This window comes from Halichoeres trimaculatus, unplaced genomic scaffold (assembly GCF_033239565.1).
Source record: "Halichoeres trimaculatus isolate MK-OKI-2021-1 unplaced genomic scaffold, fHalTri1.1 fHalTri1_scaffold_14, whole genome shotgun sequence".
Lineage (NCBI taxonomy): Eukaryota > Metazoa > Chordata > Actinopteri > Labriformes > Labridae > Halichoeres > Halichoeres trimaculatus.
In genome coordinates, this window is record NW_027437192.1 from 11,929,035 (window position 1) to 11,946,961 (window position 17,927).

At 41.7% G+C, this 17,927-nt stretch overlaps 1 long non-coding RNA gene across 1 annotated transcript in view; it reads right to left on the bottom strand.

Annotated features, from left to right (window-relative positions):
• Positions 1-273: 273 nt before the first annotated feature.
• Positions 274-17,927, bottom strand: part of LOC141803460 (uncharacterized) — a 51,028-nt gene continuing 33,374 nt past the window's right edge. Inside the window, exons 3-4 of the long non-coding RNA XR_012599564.1 lie at positions 1,734-1,876; positions 274-337 (exon numbers count right to left, since the gene is read on the bottom strand). This is a non-coding gene — a long non-coding RNA (uncharacterized LOC141803460). The remainder of the gene's footprint in view (positions 338-1,733; positions 1,877-17,927) is intronic.

Consider the following 17,927-nt stretch of genomic DNA (forward strand, 5'->3'; position numbering starts at 1 on the left):
TCTGATTTTTAAAAAAATCTTTTTATGTGATTTTCAACAAAAATATTGTTTCTTCTAGTTTTAATTTATTTATATTTTTTCATTTATTTAGTTTTTACCTCTGGAGTATTTTTCTGTGACCAAACAATCCAACTAACAAATTCAGCACTTAAAAAAATAATGAAACAACAAAAAAGTGGGGCGCAGATGGCCTAGCAGTCTAGGCTGTACCCCATGAGGTTCGCCCTCAAGCGGGTGGCATAGGTTCGAGCCCGGCCTGTTTCTTGCATATTACTCCCCACTCTTACCCTGTTACGGACTCTATCCACTGTCTTATCCTCTCTGATTGATGCTACCCCTGAAAGACAAAAAACAAAAAACAAAAAACAAAAATGTAATTGTTTAAACCAGAAACCACTGGGGCTGTTTGCTGGTACACCCACAACTTTCAGATCGTTGTGAGACGATCGGAATCCCTCGTTCACTTTCCAACACCTACACAGTATCAAAACATTAGTCAGAGGTATCACATCTGCCAGTCATGAGGGGTCGCTTTAAAGTCACACATGTTTTTTTTTTTTTTTTTTCGATGCAGGGAGGTGACACATGTAGGTCTGAGCTGTATCTACTGAAATCTGAAGACAATGCATTTGTAACTTGGTGACATAGGCTGCTGTATTATCAACAAAGGGAATGACACTTGTTCTTACTGAGCTTTTATAAAAAACTGAATCATTTTTGATGCTGCAAATAAACTTATTCTTACATTTAAAGACTGTTTTTCTGATGAAACTCATCACCGGCTTCACTCGTCTTCCTCTGTTCCTGTTTCTTTTTAATGTTCTTGTCCTTTTTATTAATCTTCTCCATTACCATCCCAATCTTCTTCTTCTTCTCTTTCATCTTCTTCTCGTTTCTCTGTAGGTTTCTCTTCTTCACTATCATCACCTTTTGTTCTTTCATTTTCAATCTGTCTGCACCTGTTTTCATTTTCATCATCATATTCTTCTCTTTTTTCTTTCTTCCTTTCCATTCTTTCTCTCTCCTTTTTTCTCTTCTTCTCTTTTCCTCTTTTTACCCCCCTCTACATCGCTCCTCTTCCTTTCCTCTTTTCTCTACTCTTTCTCTATTCTTCTTTTTTCTATCTATCCTTCTCTCTGATCTTTACTCCCCTTCTTTTTTCCTTTTCTTCCATCTTCATCATCAGCATTATAATTATTTTTCTTCACTTTTCCTCTTGTCGCATCACTCTTCTTCTTCATGTTTTTTTCCTTCCTTTTTATCTTTTTTTTTCACTTTCTGTCCTGTCTCCACCACCTTTCTAAAAATCACTGTGCCTCATTACATCTCTGTTTAATCTGTTTGTTCCAAACAATCCACTTTTTGCAAGCGTGACCTCATCATAAGGGAGGCTCTCTGGCTGCAGCGTAGTTAAAGGTGTCGTCTGCATACTGAGATAACTAAATTAAAAGTTTGTGTTAAAATGTTTTTATCACATCTGTCTCTGGTGACATTTGTGTCAAATCGCTTGATCAGCTCTAAAGAGAGGAACTAATGGGTCCATCAGATCCTTTTAAGATGTTATTCCAGAAATGTAAAGGTTAGAAAGATCATAAAGTATAAAAGTTCACGTGCACACTCTGAAGTGTCAGGACGAAGGGAGGGAGAAGGAAGAAAAACGTGGGGGTTTTGGTTTACAGAGCAGCAGAGTTTGGCTCAGAGCCAAGTGTGTCTTAAGCATTTTGGGTCCTCACCTTCCCCTGCCCCTGTCAGCCTGCTCATGGTCTCCCTCTCAAGGCGTCAGAGATGCAAAGTGACAGCCAGGGTGGCTTCCATGTCAGCGAGGTGAGACCAGGCTCTCCGGCTAGATGCCCTGACCAGGACCACCCCTTTGGGTCTGGGTGTGAAAACAGAAAAAAAATCCTCACTGCACTGTCTCACCATGATTATATTGTCAGTGCCCCGCCTAACCTGCAAGATATCTTCACCCCTCCTCTTCCTCCTCCTCCTCCTTCTTCCTTCAGCTTCTCAGAGATCCAACAGTGGCAGATTAGCATGCTGTCATCAAAGTGGCAGAGTACTAAAACATCCATTAAGCTCCTAATCGAAGAGACGGTAGGACGTGCGGGGGGAGCGGAGCATGTGATGTCGTGAGTGTTGGTATGACAGAGCTCGTCTTTCAGAGGTGAGAAGTGACAGAGACTTGTCAAAGGTCACAGCCGGCCAGAGGCCAGCCCCACTATGCTGTCAATCCACGCCGCTGCTCTTTTGTGGCGCTGCACACGGATGCAAAACGCATGAACGCACACATAAAAACCACTCATGCCTTATTTTAAACCCACCTATTTACACCACACCTTTTATTTACACCTCTCTGTGCATGCATGCCTTCATGTAAGCTCGTGTTCATCTGATGCTTTTGTTTCTAAACTAAAAATACTCACACACGTACACACGCTCTAAAAAAGCTTCCTAACAGTAAATCTTGGATTCATCTGGGCAGTCAGACTTCTTTTGTCTCCTCATTTGAAGGCTCACACCTCCAGTGTGCTTTGTTACAGCACACTCTCAGAAAAACAAGGTCTCTCAGCTGTTTAGAAAACAGATAACTACAGATGGGCTAGTGTGTGTTCAAGTAGTTTCTGTGTGTGAGTTTGATTTGGCATGCTCCCAAAACTGATCTTTGAAGACATCAAGGTCCTTTTTAATTGATGTTTCTTGCACAGATTAATGTAAACTGTGACTTTTTGTTCATTTTTAGCCACATTAGCTATTATTGTGCTGCAACAAATGGCACTACCAGTCTGTCAGTCCTTTGGTCCAGCACTGTGGTCCAAGCTTAAGATTTCTGCACAACTGCTCTATGGATTGGTGAGGAACAATGTTCATTAACTCTGGTGAATAAAATACAACAACCTTTTTCCAGCACTACTCAGAGGGTAGAATTTTTCACTTTTGCTAAAAATGTCAAACCCATTGATGAATTATCATTAAAACTTGATCACTTAAACATTTCCAGGGGGGTAGAAATTGTAAAAAGTTGAGATCAAGTCATCATTTCAGTTGGTCGTATACTATTGCCTGAAACAATAAACTAATAACATGCCTATCATCCTCATCAGCTTTGAGTGGTTGGCCCTTTCTAGTATACAGGAAGTCCTTGAGTTACGTTTCTACGAAGCGTTATGACCCTAAAAACCCCATAAATCTCTGAATAACTATCCAAATACATGTGTTATACTTCATATTCATGTGAAAACAGTACAGACAATCAAATTCCATGATGTGAAAAAGGTAAGGATACTGAGAAAATTGCAAGCACAAACAAAGACAAGCTACACTATGACACGACTTGAGACAATGTGGACGATGCTGATGACTGCATAGCACTGTGTAGCTGTGTATTCATACGCACTCCGCGTCAAAAACTAGAATGCGCCGTAGGTGCTTACAGACATAGCGGTGTAACTTCAAAACCTTCTCTTTTTTTCTCACGTACATATATTTACTGGTGTCGTAAAGTCGAAACCACATAAGTCGAGAACCGTGTAAGTTGAGGACCTCCTGTATCTTGGCAGAAAGTAAGTGTGCATGTTGTTAAAAAAAATTGAGCCAATACGATAATTTAAGAAACTGCAGTTCCCCTTGTGTCCACTTGGGGTAAGCAACAAAAGCTTGTTAAACCATACAAGCTCCAAATTAGAACTACTTGTTTAACAGCAAAATTAGACATGTAAATAGCAGGTTTGAAAAAAATTGAACAAAGATTTGTATTATAGGTAGGGGGTGTCCTACCTTTTTGTTGTTACGAGGTTGATCTACAGATAGGATGCGTTTACAGCATTGTGCCTTCCATTTATTGTGCTCCAAAATGTCTCTCCAGAAACCAGTGGGTGCATCTTAGAGAGTAAGTTTGACATAAGCTTTGTTAAGAGAACTGAAATGCTAAACTGAGACAGCTAACATTTTGCCTGATTACTCTTTGCATGTTAGCATCGTCACTGACTGTTAGAGACTTATGTTAGTGTTAAATTTTCTGCACTTATGCTGTGTTCCATTTGTACTTGGAACTTGAAATTCGGGAGTGGGAATGACGTCATCTCCGAGTTCAGCGTTCCAGTTGCCAAGTCAGAGGAACTTGTCATAACAGCAGTTATTCAGTGTATAAACATTGAATAATACCATATATACAGCTGATTTATTGTAACAAACACTAATCAGAAAATCTAAAATAAAAAGAATATAACAGGGGATTAATAACTGTTTGCCCCTGAACTCAGAATTTTCTACTGGGAACTCAGGGTGGTGTGGGTGCTCCCGCTTAAAAGTCAGAAATTCATACTTTGGAGGGGCCTTCCAGCTGGGCGTTCCCACTTGAACTTGAAAATTCGGACTTCTGAGTACAAATGGAACGCAGCATTAGCCATAAAACAATGAATATAGTGCCAGAGGTCATGACCGGAGCAAAGTATTGATGAACTATAATGAACAAATGTACAACCAAAATAGTAGTGAAAAGTCATGAACAATACTCTCTGTACCAGGTTTGGTGCCAAAACAGTGACATCAACACAAGACATTGTTTTCCCTCCTCCGAGCTAAATTGAACCTAACTTCAATGAAGTACCAAAGTGTAAGAGGAACCCATTAATGCTGTGCAAGTGTCACACTTGGCTTCCCCCTAGCATGCAGAGGTCATGATGAAAAACCACAGAGACTGCTACAAAGGTTACACTGGCTTTATACAAGGCAGCATTAGCATTTGGCTAATACTTAAAAAGAGCCACACAGAGCTGTTAGTTAGGTTGGTACAAACAGCTGCTTTAGTTCTTCCAGAACAGTTAAATTTAAGTTTTAGAAATAATTTCATACAATTTTTCCCCAGTTGCCTTGACAGTAAAACACAACAAAACAAAACAAAACACCGAGCTAATCCTGGAATGATCTCTGCTGGCCTTTGCATCTCTTTAGGTCTGTGCATCTGTGCATCCTGTGAGTCCCTGTTTCCCTGGTCAATGTATCTTTAAACAGACTTCTTTTATTCTGCATGTAAAAGTTGGACCCTGCCAATAACCAATGAAACCAAAGGGTCTGACAGTATTTATATGATACACTGTATCAAAGATCAGCAACTGACAGTGCAGTTAGTATTTTGACATCCTGATTCATCGGGTCCAGTCCGAAGTGACACACGTGCACACACATCAACCCACACACTGCCTTTCAGAGTTTTTGCCTCCCTGCTGCGAGGCAGTAATGTCAGTGTTTGTGTTGGTCAGCAGGGTCTCTGCCCACACAGTCAGCGGGGTCAGCGGCCCCACAGCAGGACCTGGACACTGGGAGAAACACAGGGAGGGGGCAGAGGGAGGGGACACTCGCTCAGGTTCTGAGGGGTCCACTCATCTTCAAATTCCAGCCAAGGCCTAGGATGCCAAGCCAGTCTGTCAGGCCCCCCTCTCACTGTGGTTCTGGCCTCGACACCCTGTAGTTTTTTAGGCATAAACTGGCATAGGGCAGCATAAGCTTCCTTGTGGCGCTGCATATTTTAACTGGACCATTGGGCAGCTTGGCTCGCAAGAGGTCCAGGTCCTGGGCATGAGTCCACAGGGCACGGACAAGGACAAGGGAGGTTCTGCCAGGCTGGAAGGAGATCTCTCTTCTTGTTTACATTTCTTTCTTTTTTTTCATTTCATATAAATTTGTGCTGACTTTGAGCGTAAAGCATTTATACTCTCAGTTGCATTGGATGGATCCCTCTGCCAGCATCAGTGTCTCACACTTTCTGAGGCTTATGTATGTATGTGTAAAATTCTTCAGATGCTAGCAAGTCAGGTTTTTACAAGTAGAGAAGGTGCCAGTGAGTCATAAAAAGTGTCTAGAATGATGGCTGGAGTGTCTTATGTTTAGTGTACACAGTCTATTAGCCATTGCTAGAATCACCTTGAAAAATAGACCATGGGAGAAAAATGCTGGATGTTTTTGTAGTAAGAATTTATAATAAATGTTTAATATTCCGGCTGCACATTAAACCTTATTTCACGCAAACATTAACGGTACTGTTCTGAATTTTTCATCTTGTTCCAAAGTTTGTTGGTAAATTGTAAAAAACAGCTCTGCTCCTTCAGAAAAGAAAGAGTTAAGCAGCACATTGATGGGTTTTAAAACAGCAGTCCAAAAAGCTGCCTTTAAACATGAACAAGTCTTTTTCCTTCACACCTCAACTTCACAAGTGTGACTTCCGTCTGTTGCGTCTCTCTCTCCCCCTCTCTCTCTCTCTCAACATTTTTTCTCCCTCCCTACTTCTTCTTTATTTCTTTTTTCTTTAATACTCTGTGCTTGTAAATTCAAAACACTACACTTGCTTTGCAGGAAACTCAACATGTAAAAGCTTTTTCAACAACCATGCCATGTTCAATTTAACGCAGGTGACTAAAAAATGTTGAAAGCACACAACTTTATAGTCTATTTGCAAAACTTGCTATGTGTTCCATATTTCTACTGCAATCCAACCAACTCCTGATTCATCATGGTAGTGTTAGCATTTGAAAAGGTGGATGCTTTGGCTCTTGAACTAACAGGTGAAGCAGACACTTGTACTCTGCATCTTTATTTTATTTTGCTGTTTTATTTGCTTTATGTGCTTTTTGATGCAAAAAAACAAAAAACAAAACTCAATGATCCTTTCATAACACAGAGTATCTCTCATCAGCTGACAGCAAACCTCAAAACCGTCTACTCGACATGATACTTCCACATTTGGAACACTGACACACAACATGCCAACATAACAAGAGAGCTCCTCTTACAACTCCTCGTGCCGTAATAATAAAAACACTACAGTGGAGCAAGATTTTCTTTTACTGAAAATATGACCTAGAACATTCACGAGACAAAATCAGAAAAAACAGAAGTTACCTCTTTCTCCAGAGGAAACAAGCAAAAGTTTGTCTCTTGGCATCTTTAAGAACCACTGCTCAGAATTTAAAACAGTGTATTTGAGACGTTTTGATTAAAAAAATGTTACAAAATCAGATACAAAGAAGGCGGTTTGTGCCTCAGAGTTGACTCCATTGATATGTTTGCACTGCTCTGCAACACTCCTCCAAAACCCATGAGGACAGTGTCATCAGTATGAGTGATATGTGATATTCAAGCTGAAACTTGTGCACTTGGCCACTTTATTAGGTACACCTTGCTAGTACTGGGTTGGCCCCCCTCTTGCCTTCAGAACCGCCTGAATCCTTCGTGGCATAGATTCAACAAGGTACTGGAAACATTTCTCAGAGCATTTGGTCCATATTGACATGATAGCATCACACAGTTGCTGCAGATTTGTCGGCTGAACATCCATGATGATAATCTCCCGTTCCACCACATCCCAAAGGTGCTCTATTGGATTGAGATCTGGTGACTGTGGAGGCCATTTGAGTACAATGAACTTATTGTCATGTTGAAGAAACCAGTCTGAGATGATTCCAGCTTTATGACATGGAGCGTTATCCTGCTGGAAGTAGCCATCGGAAGATGGGTACACTGTGCTCAAAAAGGGATGGACATGGTCAGCAACAATACTCAGGTAGGCTGCCGACTTTAAACCATGCTCAATTGGTACTAAGGGGCCCAAAGTGAGCCAAGAAAGAATCTCCCTCACACCATTACACCACCACCACCAGCAGGAGCCTGAACCGTTGATACAAGGCAGGATGGATCCATGATTTCATGTTGTTGACACCCAATTCTGACCCTACCATCAGAATGTGGAGCAGAAATCCAGACTCATCAGACCAGGCAACGTTCTTCCAGGTGTGCGTAATGAAGTGGCCAGTACGTGTATCAGAGGGGAATATGTCATAGGAGTGTTGTAAATATAGGAAGCATGGCCTACTGTGGACCAATCACAAGGCTTGTGGTATATTGATAGTCACATTGAGAAAGAGGTGTACGTTGGGCTACAGCTGCATAAAAAAAAGGCTATCCTAGGATTTAGACTTAACTGAGAGACCAAAAGTAAAAACAACTGGGATATTAAAAGTACTTTGATTGGGGAAATGAACAATGAAATCCACTCCAAATTGACTGTCTTTTTCCTTCCCTCGCCACATTACCAAAAGTGTTTCTTTTTCCCACCACATAGAGGGATTGATTGCCCAAAGTGACAGTGTTTTCTGACAGTTAGGGCCAAAAGCATTTGAGTTGGCAGTTTGTTTTATGGCAACACGGACTGTATATTGAAATGGTAACCATAACTCTGACTGTGAAGCCAGAAGATTTAGAGCTCCCCCTAGTGGCTAGCTGCAGTACATGTTATAAATAGTACATCCTGCATCCCACAGTAACAGATGGAAAAGAGGTCAAACTTTAAAAAATAATGACAAAAATATTTTTCTCTATTTCCCGAGAAGTCTAAGGGAGCAGTCGCACTGGCCATCCGTACTGCGCCCAAGCACCCTTTAACTCTGAAGCCCAGGTCGTTTTGGCCAGTGTGACCGCAAAGACATGGCGTATGATTGCTGCAACCTCTTTTCTCAACACTTATTTTAATCAATGGCAGGTGTAAGTGTGGTGGTGGAGTGCATCGAACCAAAACAACTTAACATAAGCCAAAAAGTCACTAAAGTCATGTTCTCAATATTCCCCACTGTACTGACTCTGATGAGACCCTCGTTTATGTAAACCAGCGCTTTATGACGAGGGGCCATGTGGGCCAATTGTGCTTGAGTATGGTATGGGAGGTCGGTGTGACCTCACCCTAATTTTGGAAAGTTATTTGATGTAAACAATGATTGATTGACAGCTCTGTTCGTGCATCATTTTGTACCAGGTGAGCACATAAACTGTAAAAAAAATGGACGTTATCTTGCTCACAAAAACTGCTCCCCCTGGTGACTGGCTGCAGTATAGGTAAAAAAAAATCCATCTCCTCAGCCATTCTAGATGGGCTGTGGTCAAATTTTATAAAATGAAAACACGTCATAGAAATGTTTCTCACATCTGATTGGTGTAATGATTTGAAGATGTTGTTTGGCTGCCTTGTATCCATGTCCCCTTTTCTCTTACAAGTTTCATTTTTGTTAGTTATTAGAGGTTAAAAATGAGGCTTTATGTCACGTTTAATGATGATTGACAACTGCCATTCTTTTTTTTGTAAGTTGTAAAATATGTCAGGAAGGAAAGCCAAGACAAGATTAGTCTTGGGAGCGAAATAAATAAATATTATTTTAGTGACCTGGCTCCACTCAGATTCTGTCTGCGTCCCTTATAGTCTCCACTGCGCAGACTCTGGCTGCACAACAGCTGCCACTGGCGGCGCCTGTGACAGGGGTATTTTGGCTTCAAAACCGTACAATGGTAAATGGCGCTGTCCACTCTATCAGATGACCACCTGAGAGGTTTTCACATTTTAGAGGTAAGTTCAATGCCTGTTTTGGTGGGATGTCAGTCCAGCCCTGTCCCTTGTGTGCTTGCCTTGGCTGTTCCTCCTCAACATGTCCACACCCAGGGAGGCTGTCTTCCAACTCCACATCCGAAGGCACATTGTCCGTTCTATACACACACACCGGACGCCAGGCACAGGTCACTGAATCATTTGTTGAATGAGCAGATGTTTAACAAGCAAAAGAAGAGGTGTGATTGACAACACTTAAATTGTGTTATCAGCTTTGTCGAAACAAAATATGTGTCAGGTGAAATAATAAGCTGTTCATTTTTGCTGGATTTCCAAAAAATGTCTGAGTGGTCGAAGACTGGTCTTAAGTGAGGAGAATGTCTTACTCACGCAGGATGTTTGGATTTGTGTTCAGTGTGATCTTTTATTCCGGTTATCTTGTGTGTGGTGATGAGACACCTGTAAACGTGTTGACTAACTGACAGATTTCAGATTTTTCCACATTTCAGTGACTAGCTCCTCCCAACCTGGACCCCCTACTCTCTTCCTCCTTTACCCCCCCTCATCCGAACCCCTGTAGCCCCTCACCCCCCTTTTGTTTTTCTTTACCTCCTCCTTCTCCTCCACCTCGCTGTCTTCCCTTTCCCTGAGGGCGATGTGGTATTTCTTCTCTCTGCCCTGCCTGGCCTGTCACTCTGGATGGCTCCTCGCATGCTGTGCCCCGCTGTGATTGAGCATTACGAGGTGTTTCACGCCTCCATGCATTAGGCGAGACGACAGGGAGGGCGTTGAGTAAACGATATGTATGGATTGTAAGGGCAGCAGAGTTCACTGCTGGGTCAGGTCAGAGGGAGGAAAGCAGCGGACAGCACTCGGTCTGTGATAGTCCATGCGCACACATGATGCATAGGCTCACCTGCAAGCACCTGCACTGTATAAACGCACAAACTTCACCTGTGCTTATGTGCAGAGGGGAATTTGTTTAGACACTCATGCACAAGAAGAATCACGCATGGATCGACGGAAACTCACTGACATTTTCTTTTAAAACACAACATTGGTATTTATAGAGTTAATCGCAAACGGCAAATGCAACCAGATTGTACTCTCCTTCCTGCCCACTCACCATCACAAGGTCCACTCAAGTTGATGCAACTCATTTTCACATTTTAAAATAGTGACTGCTCACTTCCCTTTGTCAACGTTCTAGCTGCATGTCCTTGATAAACGTTGATGTTCAAATAAAAAAAAAAAAAAACAGCAACTAAGAGCGGTTAAGTTGTTGATTTTAAACAACACACACTTCACTCCGTCTCTAATCCTCCTCCATGCGTGAGCAGGCGAGGCTAGTTTGAGCCGGTGAGAGTGTGTAATTAATGTGCTGTGACGAGGGGCTTCTGCCCGGTGACAGTGAAAGACCACCTACTGGCTTTTAATACTGCCTGTCAATGTGGCCACAGGACGCTCAATACAGGCCTGTTTCAGCTCCGGGGGCTGAATGGAGGACAGCGATTTGGAGAGACAGGCACCAGAAAGAGGAAACAAAGAAGAATTTAAATCATGGATGTAAAATTTTGTTTTTAATTTTTTTTTATTTTAAATTTGGAGATTAGATTTTAGAAATTCTTTTTAGAGTTTAAATTTGTTCTCACTTGTATAAAATCTTGAAAAATTAGACACAAATTTTTTTTCACTGACAGTTTGACTGAGCGATCTGGGAAAACAGTTTTGAGACCCAGAAAGGATCATGAATTTATGCTAAAAAATGTATGATGTCACACACTGTCAAATCTTGGATGCGATTATGAAATTGCGTATCATTCACACTTATCGTAGCTCATGTAAGACGGGGTCACAGGACTGTACGTGATGTGCTAACAGCCGTTTGACCTGATTTACACTAAGTGTCAAGCAGCTGTTTTCATAAATTCCAACAGGCTCTGAATTTGTCATGATCAACATTTACAAAAGTTCATTTTTTAAAGCTACTTTTCTGATTTTTTTTAAAATGAGATTTGTAAAAGACTATAGCACCATCTGATGCCATGTGCTGTGCCTGCTGTGCTCTCTCATTGACATGCTCCTCATCAGCTCTACCTTTTGTTTTTATGTCTCAACATACATCTGACATTGCTCTTTCAGCCTGAGTAAGCAAACATGTGTGAGCAGACTCGCTGCTCCAGGTTACATTCCACCTGTGCTGTATCAGACTCAGAGTAGCAGCCGAGACACTGGAGTTAAGTATAGGTACTTGTATCCAGGCGCCTGGTGCTGCTGCAGGGAGGAATGGTTGTCCGCTTCATGTCTGCTCCGTCTCCTTCCTCTGTTCTGGGAGTGAGTGCGTGTGCCGCGACACAGCTCTCTGGATCAATACGGCCTCTCAAGGAGCTCTGCCTGTCAGTCTGCCTGATGGCTTGTCACAGTCTCTGGAGTGTCTGCAGGATTTTAAGTCTCTGGTTGTCACTCTTGAATTTTTTCTCCCTCTCTTGTTTTTCTCTCTTCTTCTCCGTCTGTTTTTTTCTCTCTCCGTCCCTCTCTTCTCCCCAGCCGCCCGCAACCCCGGGGCTCGACAAGCTGGCTCGGCCGCCGCATCTGCCGGCACATCTTTAGCGGCTTGGCAGTGAGGAACGTCCGTCACAGGTTGTAATCAAACCTGCCTGGAAACTGAGCATGAGGAGCGAGGAGGAGGGGGAGGGAGTGCAAGTGAGGGGGAGGGCCCCTCCTTCTGCCTGATTAATCATAATGTAATTTTAATTAAAAAGCACAGTGTCAAAGGGTTTAGCTGCCTGAGAAGTGAGCCCAGATTGCCACGCAGCAGCAGCCCCCTCAGTCTGCGGGCAGGAAATGCGTCCTGACAAATCCAGGCGCCCTGGCCAAGAAAAACAAAGGCCACCATTACCAGGATATTGTCATTGAGGGGAAGAGCAGGGGTGTGGGTGAGAGTGAAAGAGGGGGGGTTGACATGGATGATGACGAGACACGGAAAGGAAGGAGAAAAAGGTTGGGGGTCACACTGTCATGCCAATTGGTGCTTGGCGCAAACGCTTGTGTCATGCAAAGAAAGAAAAGAGGCGAGACGCGAGAGATTCTGGCAATGTTGGATGTTGTAAGCCTTTGTGAGCTGCGTTGTAGGCTTCGGGGAGGTTAGCTTGTTTTGTGATGCTTCAGTTTGTTTACAGGTGCATGTAGCGTCCACTCAGTGTCAGGCCGGGCTATATTTACGCCACCTGAATCAGGGTTCCTGTGTACCGCGGTGTCGGCTCCAGGCCAAGCTGAGGCCGAGACGATGGTAGCTGCCCGAGACGGGGGCAGAAGGAGCCACGGTATCATCGGGCGGGGAGGGGGTGGAGGCCAGAGGGCTGCAGCCAGGGTCAGGGAGAGTTTCTGAGGAGACGTGGGGTGTCAGCATGGCTGAGAAGAAAGTGGAGCCAAACACTTGTGGTGACATGGCATTACCCTGGGTCATGGTGACAGATTAGGAGGATTACAGACATGGGTGAGCTGTGTCTGTGCAGGCGTGCCCATGAGTTATGCTCTTTCTGATACATGTGTGAACTCATATGTGCGTCTTTTACTTTGATGTAAAATTTAAGCCTGTGAAGTAAGTAGAGACAAAACTTTTAAACTAGTGGCGTGACCTCAGAAAAAAAAATTCACTCTAAAGTTTGGGTGTTTTAATTTAGGCTATAGACTGCCTTACAAAAAGATGTAATCTCCATGACATCATCCACCTGTTTCTGAAACAGAGTTTTAAAGCAACTTCGTTAACGGAGGCCATATTGGAAATGAGGCGCTTCATGAGCCTCCACACTAACAGCTATGGGAGCCGGCCTGTCAGTCAGATAAACTCATGGGGAGTTTTCACAGGGTAAACTAAGGATCTTGAATGATTTTAAAATCTTCTAAACTGGCGAGTTTAAACCCCCCACCCCACACAGTGTGCTGTTAGAGAAATTATCTATTCAGACTGAAGTCATTTTTGTGCTTTGTACTCAAGGGTCAACCAAAGAATTTTATCAAATGTGGAATCCATGATAATGTCTAATCTTTGAGAAATCCAGTGCGGTGCCTACATGTGCCTTGTGCTGTGTTGCCTTGCTATTTTTTTGTTTGTTTTGAGGGGGCAGTCCATGTGGGATGGGTTGTTGACTGTTTTTGTATGTTGTCAATGTGTGTTTTTCGCTTTGATTATCTAAAAAAAAAATCAATGAAGACAATTTCATATTTTTGTGCTTTGTGCTAGGCTGTAAATATGTTTATTTCTGATGTGAAAGTGGCTTTTTTTGGCTTGGTGTGTATGTTGTTTCCGGTACTTCCAATGTAAAGGCCCTTTTATGCTTAACGTTAGATAAGGATAAGGATACAGAAAGAGTGCTGTTTTGAACTCTGTTCTTATTTTTTCTGTAACTTTTTCTGCACGTTTCCATGAAGCTAACAGATACAGATAAAACAGAGCAGTACCACTGGAAACCATGGGGGCAGTGTTGCTGTTACTACCCAGTACGTAGCTTTAGTGACACATGAAGAAGAAATAACAATGGTGGAACTTTCGCGATGTATTTAACTGCCCCACTGACCTCCACTTTCTACAACGCTGCCTCTGTTTTTGTCTTTAATGCAAGCAGTACATTAGCAATACCTCCTCCACAGTCGCCATGATTGTTTTTGAGTTTCTTTGTCATAAACTTTTGACTCTGGGCTGACCCCCAAGGTGGATGTATTGGTTAACTGCAATTTAAACGTAAAGGATGTATGGAAGTATGTGAGCAGTGGTGGTAACGTTGTTTGAGAAGGACGGATACTTTTTCTTATATGAAGGGAGGATAAATGGGCCGTAAGAGCCAGATATATAAAGACCTGAAATGTATCAAAACCAGAAGTGCAATAACTGACCCAAAATGTAATAAGACGCTGAGCCTGAATAGTAACACCTTGTTACATTTTGGATCACTTATTGCACTTCTGGTTTTATTACTTAATTATTATCAATTTATCTATTTCCGTTTCATTTCTGATCGTTGCTGCAAATTGGGCTCTGACAAGCCTCAAGCGGACACTCGACAAACTTTGCATTGCTTCATATTTTCAGACCAGAGGTTGCTTGATTAAAACAGCTATGTGCCCAGATCCATATAGAAATTTGTGCATGCATGAGGTGACTTGAGGCTTCTGATTAAATTGTGTGGACATTTTACAGCCTGTCAAAAATCAAGACATAAACTTGTGTCAATTAGCCTAAAATCCTTCCAAGCCTAGGAAAAGCACACGACTGCTGAGGATGTGATCTAGGTCATTTTAACTGAGCCAGAAAACTATGTCCAGACAGACAACTGCACCAAATATATCATCATAATAATGTTTTTTTCTTTTTAAAAAAGCTGATATGCATTATTCATTGAATGATAATATGCTGTCTCTTTCCATTAATCACCCTTATTATTTACTCTCCATATTGTCGTATTCCTTTGTCAAACATTTTCTCCTTCCCCTTTAACGGTACTTAAAATTTCCGTCCTCTAAATTTTCCAGTGTCACTGTCTTTTATATTTTAAATATTTATTTACCCTACCTTAAGAGTTACAAAGTTATGCTAGGGAACATAACTTGTGGTGTTGCGTCACCTTTTTAACTATGTATGTGTACTCTGTGATGTTTTCTCGATGACAGAGGAGGAGCACAATGTGCAGATTAAAGCTTTGTTTGAAAGACTGTTTTTGGACTTTATTTTGATGGGACAGCTTGACAGAGACAAGGAATGTGGGCAGAGAGTGACACGACATGTAACAAATAATGTCAGGACGAGGACTGTAGCTTCTGTCCGTGTGGCGCCCGCTCCACCCACTCTTCAGTTCTTCAGTTTTTTTGTGCCATTTCAGGACATGGTATCCATAAGTGATGAAGAGAGACAAGGTGATGTGTACATTGCTGGAGTGAGACAACAAAGGGGGATAGATTCACCCCCAGAGAGGAGAAGGGATAAAAGCTTGGTGTTCATATTATTATTTTTTTTGAATTATCTGGTTTTAGATGGAGGGGAAGTGGGGCGATGGGCAGGACTGGCTGACCTTTGGAGAGGAAGAGAGGAGAGGCAAAGGGAGGAGGGGGTCACCAGCATCCGGATGGGTTTTTGAAGGGGGGGATCCTCTGCTGAGGTTTCAGAGGTGAGAGACCGTGAAGGGCCCTCCACCAGGCCCTAACAAGCATTTGATTTCTCCCTCCAGGTGTCGTGAGCCTCATACTCCTCAGATGAGTGCTCTCACAGCAGCATCAGATCCTCTGAGGCCATTCCTGTGTGTGTCAGTGGAGCGTGGTGGAGCAATCCCAAAATCTATACAAGCAGCGATGGTGTGATGATGATTTCTATCTTTTCATACAACAGGACAGTGGTTGAGTCACTCAGTAAAGATTTTGATTTTCATTCTATTTAAATATTATTTTACCAGAAAAGGAAAAAAAAATGTAAATTGAATGAAATTGTTGAATAAAACAAATGACAGGGATCAAACAATGAGGGTTTGAAATGTGGTTGGGGTCAGGTTTTATGAGTTTCATGCCTGATAAATTTAAAAAGAAAGAAAATTTTTACTCTTCTTCAGTAAGCCTGCAGGATTGTCAACATTACTGCAGTGGAGACTGGGTAAACTTAAAGCCAAAATCTGTGATGAAGTCCCACTCTCAAATAATTTATGAGGGCTGTTTGGCTACAATAAGAGGTAACAACAAACAGGTACATTTTCAAATGTGGAGACTGAAGGTGGACAAAGTTAAGCTCTGGACAGTGACAACTATCTTAGATTTGAAGTAATTGTACTATGTTCGAAAGGGGTGGAAAATTTTTTGCTAGATTTCAGAAAAATTCATTTGTAATATCCATAAAAATGTTGCATTAGACATGTTTGCATTCATGTCTACTTTTAACAAACCAATATGTTCAATATATTTATACATCTATGTGATTAGTTAAATGCAGTCAAAACTCCTGTCAATTCCTTAAAATTCCCATGGAAAGTTTCCAACTTCGCAAGCACCTGCACCTTTTGGTCTTTTTTTTACCTTTACAGTACAAGTCTCTATTTAGTCAAAGAAAGCTCAGAATATTTTTGCTCTGTTTTTTTTTTTTTTTCAAAATTTATCTTTATGTTTAGTCAAAATGTTTTCTCTTTGAATTCATTCATGTAGCAGTTCACAGTTTCAAATTAAGGCTTAACCAAGTGTTTAAAGCTGCTGTGCTGATCTATTCGAGCCAGAAAAGGTCATCACACACAGAAAGTGGTGGTTTGAGGAAGAATGTTTCCATCAAATGATGAGGGAACACCTTGAACAGGAATCTTATCCTTAAATGCACTTCGGACGGACAGCTTTACTAAATGATTCTAAAACAAGAATAGGATGTCAGCCAAGTATCTGGCTCTGGTTTTGTCACATACTGGACCAAGGATTTAAAAAATCAATACCTCAATGCACCTGTTGCAAAGTAAGCGACTTAGCAAGCGCACCTCAGCTAACCCCTCCGTGAGTCTGTAACAGGAACTCATGGCTTGTATTTTGACACACGAAGGGGAATATATCACAGAACTTGAAAGTCAGGCGGTCCAATTCGAACTTTTTTTTATTTTTTTTTCGAGTTATCGTCTCATTAACGAAAACAAATCATACAAGCAAGCCTCAGTGAATTATAATAGCTCATTATCCCACTGAACGCAGTTTTCAAATTTCTGCGCACCATCTCAGCAGGAATGAAGTCTGAGTAAGAAAGTTGTTTATTCTTGATGAATTTAATGACAAGTTGTGTGTTGGGTGATTTGAGGTGTTGATGATCCATGTTCATCGTTTCAACGCAGGCAGCTGTGACTTGGATGTTCTCCGTTATTGATTTAATATATAGATAAATTATACCCTGTTAAAAGAACTTCTTTTATAATGAAGTTTAAACTTAATTCTTGTACATTTGGTACTTGAATCTTGTTATTCTTGTATTTCTACTCTTTGATGTCTCTTCCTTCTATAAATGATAAATAAAAGAACAGTAATTCTTGTTTATTCTCTTTTTCTGGGCCCTTTTCTTTAAGAATTGAAAACACCCCACATTTACTTCTCAATCAATAATAAATAACTAACTTCTGATCTTCTTTTAATTAGTTAATTAGACACTAATTTACTAATTTCCTCCTCGTTGATGTCAGATTTCACCCATATACTGAGTGAATGTCCCACTTTTCTGCCTTTAGATGTTAAATCAACTCTATTGAGCTAACAAGTGTGAAAGAGACCAAGAAGTGCAGAGAGGACAATAAGGTCTCACAATGATCTGATGTGGTCCATATTGTCCTGTGATCTACAGAGGCATGCTCCAACAGGGCACACACACACACACACACACACACACACACATGAATACACACACTCTCTCTAGGACACTAACGAGGGTTGGAGAAACCTCTTTTGACACCTGGGGCTGGAGACACAAAGCACGCCACCCGCCCCACTGAATGGAGAGGCAGAAAGAGACAGATGACATCTTAAACAGGCATTGACACGCAGGTAGCTAACAAAGCCAGCTCGG